The 9,363-nt window shown below is 38.9% G+C and overlaps 1 long non-coding RNA gene across 1 annotated transcript; it reads right to left on the bottom strand.

The window, feature by feature from the left end:
* Nucleotides 1-3,132: 3,132 nt before the first annotated feature.
* Nucleotides 3,133-7,675, bottom strand: LOC134738109 (uncharacterized). The gene is made up of 3 exons (XR_010123656.1): nucleotides 7,592-7,675; nucleotides 4,961-5,053; nucleotides 3,133-3,783 (listed from the first exon to the last, which is right to left on the bottom strand). It is a non-coding gene; the product is annotated as an uncharacterized LOC134738109 (long non-coding RNA).
* Nucleotides 7,676-9,363: the final 1,688 nt, after the last annotated feature.

Genomic DNA, 9,363 nt, shown 5'->3' with positions numbered 1-9,363 from the left:
TATAAACTGAAATACCAGCTTGAATATGTTTCCTTTAAACAAAGGCAAACTTGAAGTTTTATCTACCAATCTCAGTGATAAATAAATCTAGAGCTTCAAATTCTGTGACATTTTTAAACCAGACAAAGACAATGGTCCAATGGCAATAAGAATAAACAGATAAGTCTTCCTCCAAAAACTGGTTAAGAAAGTAAAAATGTTGCTGCATCATAAGTACGTCCCATTTCTGTCGCTGCTCCCACCTAATTCACTATTATACAACTTCTAGATTGATTTTCCTATACCATAGCCCTGGTCATTTCTCTCACCTCCTTAAAATGCTTCAATTGTTTCCTGATGTCTACTAAATAAAACTGGTATTTGAGACCAGTTTAACATCTGGCCCCAAAACCCTTTCTAATTACTGTATCTGGCCAAACTCTCCATTGCACTTCAAACTTCACCAAGTCTAAGACTGCTCATGAGTTTTGAAATATTTGCTTTAACAATCTTCCTGAAACATCTGTCACTTTCCCTGTCAACCACAAACCCATCACAGACACTCAATACAAAGCTGCTTTTGGAATATGGGGTCCTGAACGCAAAAGCCTTCAGAATCCAGGCTTAATGAGTAAAAGACATAAAAAAAGTTTGATGTTTGTCTTAGCTTGAGATGCTACTACAAATGCCACAGATGAGTAGGATAAATAATAGAAATTTATTTCTCACAGTTCTGGAGGCTAGGAAGTCCAAGATCATAGTGACAGCATGGTCAAGTTCTGGTGAAGGCCCTCTTCCTGGCTTGTAGATGGCCACCTTCTTGCTGTGTCCTCATGAGAGAGAGTTTCATCATGGGGGCTCTACTTTCATGACCCAGTCTAAACCTAATTATTTCCCAAAGTCTCCGCCTCCAAATACCATTACTTTGAAGATTAAAGATTCAGCATATGGGTTGTGGGGGTATACAAATATTCAGTCCATAGTGATGGTGATAACCAACACTGCCTTGGTGATGGATGCTAATAGAAAATAATGGGGCCGGGGTAAACAGGAGAGCACAGAAACACCTAAGGGGGATGCTGCTACATGCTCTAGTCAGCTGCTGTCATGTGTGAATGCCAGCCCAACTGATTATTTTTTTAAAGGGAAACTATTTGGTCATCTGAATTACTACATTATCTAATCTATAGGGTTGGTGGGAGAATGATTAGAAATGTACAAAATGCCATTAGCAAAATATCTTTGAACACATTTGGCAGCCAGTACATAAATACTAGCTGTATTCTTATTAACAGTTTTGATATAAAAGAGGGAGAGAAGAAGAAAAGGATGAAATTTTTTTTAGTATTTTTTTTTAATTATACTTTAAGTTCTAGCGTACATGTGCACAACGTGCAGGTTTGTTACATATGTATACACGTCCCATGTTGGTGTGCTGCACCCATTAACTTGTCATTTACACTAGGTATATCTCCTAATGCTATCCCTCCCCCCACCCCACAACAGGCCCTAGTGTGTGATGTTCCCTTTCCTGTGTCCAAGTGTTCTCATTGTTCAATTCCCACCTATGAGTGAGAACATGTGGTGTTTGGTTTTTTGTCCTTGCGATAGTTTGCTGAGAATGATGGTTTCCAGCTTTATCCTTGTCCCTACAAAGGACATGAACTCATCATTTTTTATGGCTGCATAGTATTCCATGGTGTATATGTGCCACATTTTCTTAGAGAAAAATATTTTCTCCATCAATTAGGCAGATAATACAAATTTCGATGGTCAAAATTTTCTATGTAGAGCACACATTTTTCCCTTAAAAAAGATATGTTTTGCTATGGATTGAATATTTGTCCTCTCCAAAATTCATGTTGAAATCTGAGTTGTAACACACTAAGTAATGTACATTGTAACAGTACGAAGAGGTGGGATTTTTAAGAGGTGATTAGATCGCCAGGTCTCTGCCCTCATGGGTGGAATTTATGCCATTATTAAAGGGTGAATTTGGCCCTTTCTTGCTTTCTTTTGCCCTCACGAAAGCTTTCATGAGATGCGAGCCTCCAATCATGGACTTCCCAGCCTTCAGAACTGTGAGCCAATAAATTTCTGTTCATTGTCAATTAAAAAAAAAAGAAAAGGATGAAAATAAATTGAAATATATTAAAGAAGATAAAATTGTGAACATTACACTATGTTAAATATTATATGAAACTATAAGTTTTCAGAGAAGGAAGAGATTATTTTCAGCTGAAGATATATTTGAAGACATTATTTGAGACAGAGGTTGCACTCTGGCTTCTCCCAGGCTAGTGTCAGCAAGTGCTCATGTATCATTCTGGTTTCAATCAGAGAAGCAGAGTCCTATGAGTTATACAGAATAAGAAATTTGTTACAGCAATTAGACCTTACAGAATCATGGGAGCTGTTGAAGAGATCTATGTGTGCTTGTTTCCCCCTATATCTACTGTTGGGCTTGAAGTTGATATAGACCAGCCAGGTCAGCATCTGCAAAGGAAAGTGGGACTGAAGTGGGCTAGAATAAGGGAAAACTGACATCTTTGTTGATGAACTGGAACATAAAAAAACAAATTGAAACCTGTATCTGTCTCACATTGAAACCTGTATCTGTCTCTCTCCCAAACCTGTTGATGCAGGTAACCTTCAGGGTATATGGTGTCTTTTACCACAGATCAACACAGGTGCCTCGGCAAAAACTTAACCCAATTTTAGAAGGTCCAGTGCAAGTTGGAGGAGCTAGAAGTCAGGACACTGCCTCATGCCAACAGCATGAGCTTTTGGGTCAGAGTTATCAATCCAGGCCAGCTAGAGGGCTGACTTTCACTTCTAACTTGCAAATCTCACACAAACTTCTCTTATGGCCATGTCTAATACAAAGTCACCTGGGGAAGGCATTTTGAAAAATATAATTGCAGCTTAGCTAACAAAAACTTCAGTAAGAAAACACTTAGTATTTGTCTATTGGCTGCCAACTACGTTCAAAGATATTTTACTAGTGGCATTTCATATATTTCCACTAAATATCCCACCAACCCCATAGATTAGAAAGTGTAGTGACTCTCATGCTTTTGGCTACAAGAAACAAAATCCTTAACAAAAAGTGGCTTAAGTAATAATAATATTTATCTTATTTTTTTTTTTTTTACATTTGAAGAAATCATATTTATTGATGTACTTCTCTTTTTTAATTTTATTTTCATTATTATACTTTCAGTGTTAGGGTACATGTGCACAATGTGCAGGTTAGTTACATATGTATACATGTGCCATGCTGGTGTGCTGCACCCATTAACTTGTCATTTAGCATTAGGTATATCTCCTAATGATATCCCTCCCCCTTCCCCCCACCCCACAACAGTCCCCAGAGTGTGATGTTCCCCTTCCTGTGTCCATGTGTTCTCATTGTTCAATTCCCACCTATGAGTGAGAACATGCGGTGTTTGGTTTTTTGTCCAATATTTATCTTATATAACCAGAAGACCAAAGGTTGAGCAGACTGTGGAACTGGTGTGTTATTTCTCAGCTCCACTCTTTGGTCATTCTGTTGGTTCTACCTTCCTCTGTTGGTTGGCTTCATCCTTAGAGCAGGAGGAAGATGGCTGCAGTTGTTTTATGAGCTTTTCTTTACCCACAGGCAACCTTCTTGGATAGAATCCAAGACATGCTTAGGCCGGTTCTTGCACAAATGATCCACATCTGGTCCATAGAAAGCATTCTTACAGCCTCTCACTCCATATGTGTAGGTCATAAAGGAAGACTTAGGGCATTATTTTCCTTAGGTATCTGCACCTACAACTGTAGACAACATTTATAGTTATTTATATGGTTGCTTTGAAGCCCTTTTTATTAAGACGTGAAATAGGATTGATGTTGCCCACCACTCTGCCGCAAAGGAGGGGAAGCACCCACAGTACATCTCTTTCCAAAGTATTATCTTTTTAATCTCCTGCTATTTTCTCAGACTCTATCACCTATAGGCTAAAAGTAGTGGCCATCAACATGTCACAGAACTGTTTTTTTCCCCAGCTCCTCCGCAAGTCCAGCATAGGTGGCCACAATCCCACAGTGGGTTGTGGGAGCCTTTGATTCCTTGGTCTTTCATATGAATCTGACACCAAGTAAGTTATGTTTTAAAATGTAATTATACATACAACATAAATTTGCCTCAAGATGGCATGTTACAATTTACCATAGCCATAATGGCTTTCTCTAATATGGTTAATCTAGGTACTATTATATTTCACATTAGGGGAAAAGAATCATGTTACTCATTTTCTTGTTTATTAAAACATAGGATCTTCTTTCACCTAGTCAGCAGATAGTTTCTCATATAAAAGCTTTATGAAAATAGGGAATGCATCCAGGGTTTCGTGAATATACTGATTTGATGCTCAGACATTTACATGAATTATAAAATAATAATCATAGACATGATTTTAGTGTCTACTAGATGTCAGTTGGTTTTATGCATTATGTCAGTTCTCCCAATGATCTTGAGGGTGAGTTACTATATTCACTTTACAGAGGATGAAAATTAGTTGCCACCAGATTAAGGATGCTTTCTGTGGTTCCCTAGCTATTGTATTAGTCTGTTTTCACACTGCTGGTAAAGACATATAAGAGACTAAGAAGAAAAAATGGTTTAATGGATTTACAGTTCCATGTGGCTGGGGAAGTCTCACAATCATGGTGGAAGGTGAAAGCCATGTCTCATGTGGCGGCAGACAAGAGAAGAGAGCTTGTGCAAGGAAACTGGCCCTTATATAATCATCAGATCTCGTGAAACTTATTCACTATCACAAGAACAGCACAGGAAAGAGCTGTCCCCAGGATTCAATTACCTCCCACTAGGTCCCTCCCACAACACATAGGAATTAAAGGTGAGATTTGGGTGGGAATGCAGTCAAACTATATCATCCCACTCCTGGCCCCTCCCAAACCTCATGTCCTCACATTTCAAAACCAATCATACCTTCCCAACAGTCCCCAAAGTGTTAACTTATTGGGGGAAGTAGCCCCCAATATTTCATCGTAGGTTCCTTCCATTTTCTAGGTGTTGGCCGGTCTGAGAAATAAAGAGAAAAAGTACAAAGAGAGGAATTTTACAGCTGGGCCTCTAGAGGTAACATCACATATCGGTAGGTCCATGATGTCCCCTGAGCCACAAAACCAGCAAGTTTTTATTAGGGATTTTAAAAGGGGAGGCATTGTATGAACAGGGAGTAGGTCACATAGATTACATGTTTCAAAGGGCAATAAAGATCATACGGCAAAGGCAAAATTAGAATTACTGATGATGGTCTATGTCCTGCTGTGCACATATTGTCTTGATAAACATCTTAACAGAAAACAGGGTTCAAGAGCAGAGAACCAGTCTGACCAAATTTACCAGGCTGGAATTTCCCAATCCTAGTAAGCCTGAGGGTACTGCAGAAGACCAGGGCGTATTTCAGTTCTTATCTCAACCGCATAAGACAGACACTCCCAGAGTGGCTGTTTATAGACCTCCTCCCAAGAATGTATTCCTTCTCCAGGGTATTCCTTGCTGGGAAAAGAATTCAGCAATATCTCTTTTACTTGCATGTCCATTTATAGGAGCTCTGCAAGAAGAAAAATATGGCCCTATTCTGCCCGACCCTGCAGGCAGTCAGACCTTATGGTTATCTTCCCTTGTTCCCTGAAAATCGCTGTTATTCTGTTCTTTTTCAAGGTGCACTGATTTCACATTGTTCAAACACACATTTTACAATCAATTTGTACAATAGTGGTCCTGAGGTGACGTACATTCTCAGTTTATGAAGATAATGGGATTAAGAGATTAAAGTAAAGACAGGCATAATAAATTATAAGAGTATTATTAGGGAAGTGATAAATGTCCATGAAATCTTCACAATTTATGTTCAGAGATTGCAGTAAAGACAGGCATAAGAAATTATAAAAGTATTAATTTTGGGAACTGATAAATGTCCATGAAATCTTCACAATTTATGTTTCTCTGCCACAGTTCCAGACAGTCCCTCCATTCGGGGTCCCTGATTTCCCACAACATTAACTCATTTTAACATTAACTCAAAAGTCTGCAGTCCAAAATCTCATCTGAGACAAAGCAAGTCCCTTCTGCCTATAAGCCTATAAAATCAAAAACAAGTTAGTTACTTCCTTGATACGATGGGGGTTCAGGTATGGGTAAATACAGCCATTCCAAATTGGAGACACTGGCCAAGACAAAGGGGCTACCGGCCCCATGCAAGTCCAAAATCCAGAGGCGAAGTAAAATCTTAATTCTACAAAATGATCTCCTTTGACTCCATGTCGCACATCAAGGTCACACTGATGCAAGAGGTGGGTTCACATGGTCTTGGGCAGCTCCCCACCTGTAGCTTTGCAGTGTACAGCCTCTCTCCCAACTGCTCTCATGGGCCGGCATTGGGTGTCTGGATTTTCCAGGTGCACAGTGCAAACTGTCAGTGGATTTCTGGGGTCTAAAGGATGGTAGCCCTCTTCTCACAGCTCCACTAAGCAGAGCCCCAGTAGGAACTCTGTGTGGGGGCCCCAACCCCACATTTCTCTTGCACACTGCCCTAGCAGGGGATCCCTATGAGAGCCCTGCTCCTGCAGCAAACTTCTGCCTAGACATCTAGGTGTTTCTATACATCCTCTGAAATCTAGGTGGAGGTTCTCAAACCTCTATTCTTGATGCCTGTGCACCCACAGGCTCAACACCACATGGAAGCTGCCAAGGCTTGGGGCTTGTACCCTCCGAAGCCATGGCCCAAGCTGTACCTTGGTCTCTTTTAGTCACATCTGGAGCAGCTGGGACGCGGGGCACCAAGCCCTTAGACTGCACACAGCACAAGGACCCTGGGCCTGGCTCACAAAACCATTTGTTTCTCATAAGCCTCTTGGCCTGTGATGGGAAGGGCTTCTGTGAAGACCTCTGACATGTCCTGGAGACATTTTCCCCATTGTCTTGGTGATTAACATTTGGCTCTTCATTACTTATGCAAATTTCTGCAGCTAGCTTGAATTTCTCCTCAGAAAATGGAATTTTCTTTTCTATCACATTGTCAGGCTGCAAATTTTCTGAGCCTTTATCATCTGCTTCCCTTATAAAACGGACTACTTTTAACAGCACCCAAGCCACTCCTTGAATGCTTTGCTGCTTAGAAATTTCTTCCACTAGATACCCTAAATCATCGCTCTCAAGTTCAAATATCCACAAATCTCCAGGAAAGAGACAAAATGCTACCAGTCTCTTTGCTAAAACATAACAAGTGTCACCTTTGCTCCAGTTTCCAGCAAGTTCCTCATCTCCATATGAGACGGCCTCAGCCTAGACCTTATTGTTTACATCACTATCAGCATTTTTGTTAAAGTCATTCAACAAGCCTCTAGGAGGTTCCAAACTTTCCCACATTTTTCTTTTTCTGAGCCCTCCGAATCCTCTGCCTGTTACCCAGTTCCAAAGTCACTTCCACATTTTTTAGTATCTTTTTCAGCAACAACCCACTCCCGGTACCAATTTACTGTGTTAGTTAGTTTTCACACTGCTGATAAAAAATATACCTGAGATTGGGAAGTAAAAGAGGTTTAATGGACTTACAGTTCCACATAGCTGGGGAAGCCTCATGAGCATGGCAGAAGGGGAAAGGTACATCTTACATGGTGGCAGACAAAAGAAGAGAGCTTGTACAGGAAAATTCCCCTTTATATAATCATCAGACCTTGTGATGCTTATTCACTGTCACAAGAATAGCACAGGAAAGACCTGCCCCCATGATTCAATTACCTCTCACTAGATCCCTCCCACAACATGTAGGAATTCATGAAATTTGAGTGGGGACACAGCCAAACCATTTCAGCTATCAAATGATAGATTCAAAGTTTGGTTATCTGTGTTTGATCTAAGACAATATTTTTATTATACATAATATTTAATGCTTTAAACTCATGCATCAAAAATAATGCAAGTGAACAGATGCACAGCTGATATCATACTAAATAGGGAAAGACTGAAAGCATTTTCTCTAAGATCTGGAACACAACAAGGATGCTCACTTTAACCACTGATATTCAACATAGTACTGAAAGTCCTAACCAGAGCAATCAGACAAGAGAAATAAACAAAGGGCATCCAACTTGGAAAGGAAGAAGTCAAATTATCCTTATTTGCAGATGACACAATCTTATACTTGAAAAAAAACTAAAGATTATAACAAAAAAACTATTAGAACTGTTAAACAAATTCAGTGCAGAATACAAAATCAACATGCAAAAATCAGTAATATTTCTATATGTCAACAGTGAACAATCTGAAAAAGTAATAAAAAACAACCCATTTATTATAGCTGCAAATAAAATCAAATACTAGATATAAACTTAACCAAAGAAGCAAAAGATCTCTGCAATGAAAACTATTGAACATTGCTGCGAAATTGAAGAAAACATGAAAAATGAAAAAAAAATTCCATGTTCATGAATTGAAAGAATCAATATGTTTAAAATGTTTACACTACCCAAAGTCATCTACAGATTCAACGTAATCCAAATCAAAATATCAATAACATTTTTCACAGAATTTTTTTAAAGTCTTACAATTTATATGGAAACACAAAAGACTGAGAATAGCCAAAACTATCCTCTACGAAAACAACAAAACTTGTAGCAATCACATTACCTGACTTCAAATCATATTACAGAGCTATAGTAACCAAAACAGCATAGTTCTGGCATAAAAACAGACACACAGACCAATGGGACAGAACAAAGAACCCAGAAACAAGTTTATACATCTAGAGTGAACTCATTTTTGACAAAGGTGCCAGAATATACATTGGGGATAGGACAGTTCTTTCAATAAATGGTGCTAGGAAAACTGGATATTCATATGCAGAAACATGAAACTAGACCCCTATCTCTCACTATATATGAGAATTAAATCAAAATAGATTAAATACTTAAATCTAAGACCTTAAACTATGAAATACTGGGGAAACTCTTCAGGACATTGGTCAGGGCAAAGATTTCTTGGGTACTGTTCCACAAGCACAGGCAACTAAAGCAAAAATGGACAAATGGGATCATATCAAGTTAAAAAGCTTCTGCACAGCAAAGGTTATAATCAGCAAGTGAAAAGACAATCCACAGAATGGGAGAAAATATTTACAAACTAGCTATCTGACAAGGGACAAATAACCAGAATATATAAAGAGCTCAAACAACCCAATAGGTAAAAAACCTAATAATCCACTTACAAGATGGGCAAAAGATCTGAATAGACATTTATCAAAAGACATACTAATGGTAAACAGACATATGAAAAGGGACTCAACGTCATTGATTATCAAAGAAATGAAAAATTCAAACTACAATGAG

The sequence above is a fragment of the Pongo pygmaeus genome, chromosome 15, assembly GCF_028885625.2.
Source record: "Pongo pygmaeus isolate AG05252 chromosome 15, NHGRI_mPonPyg2-v2.0_pri, whole genome shotgun sequence".
Taxonomy (NCBI): domain Eukaryota; kingdom Metazoa; phylum Chordata; class Mammalia; order Primates; family Hominidae; genus Pongo; species Pongo pygmaeus.
This window is presented reverse-complemented; position numbering and strand designations above follow the sequence as displayed.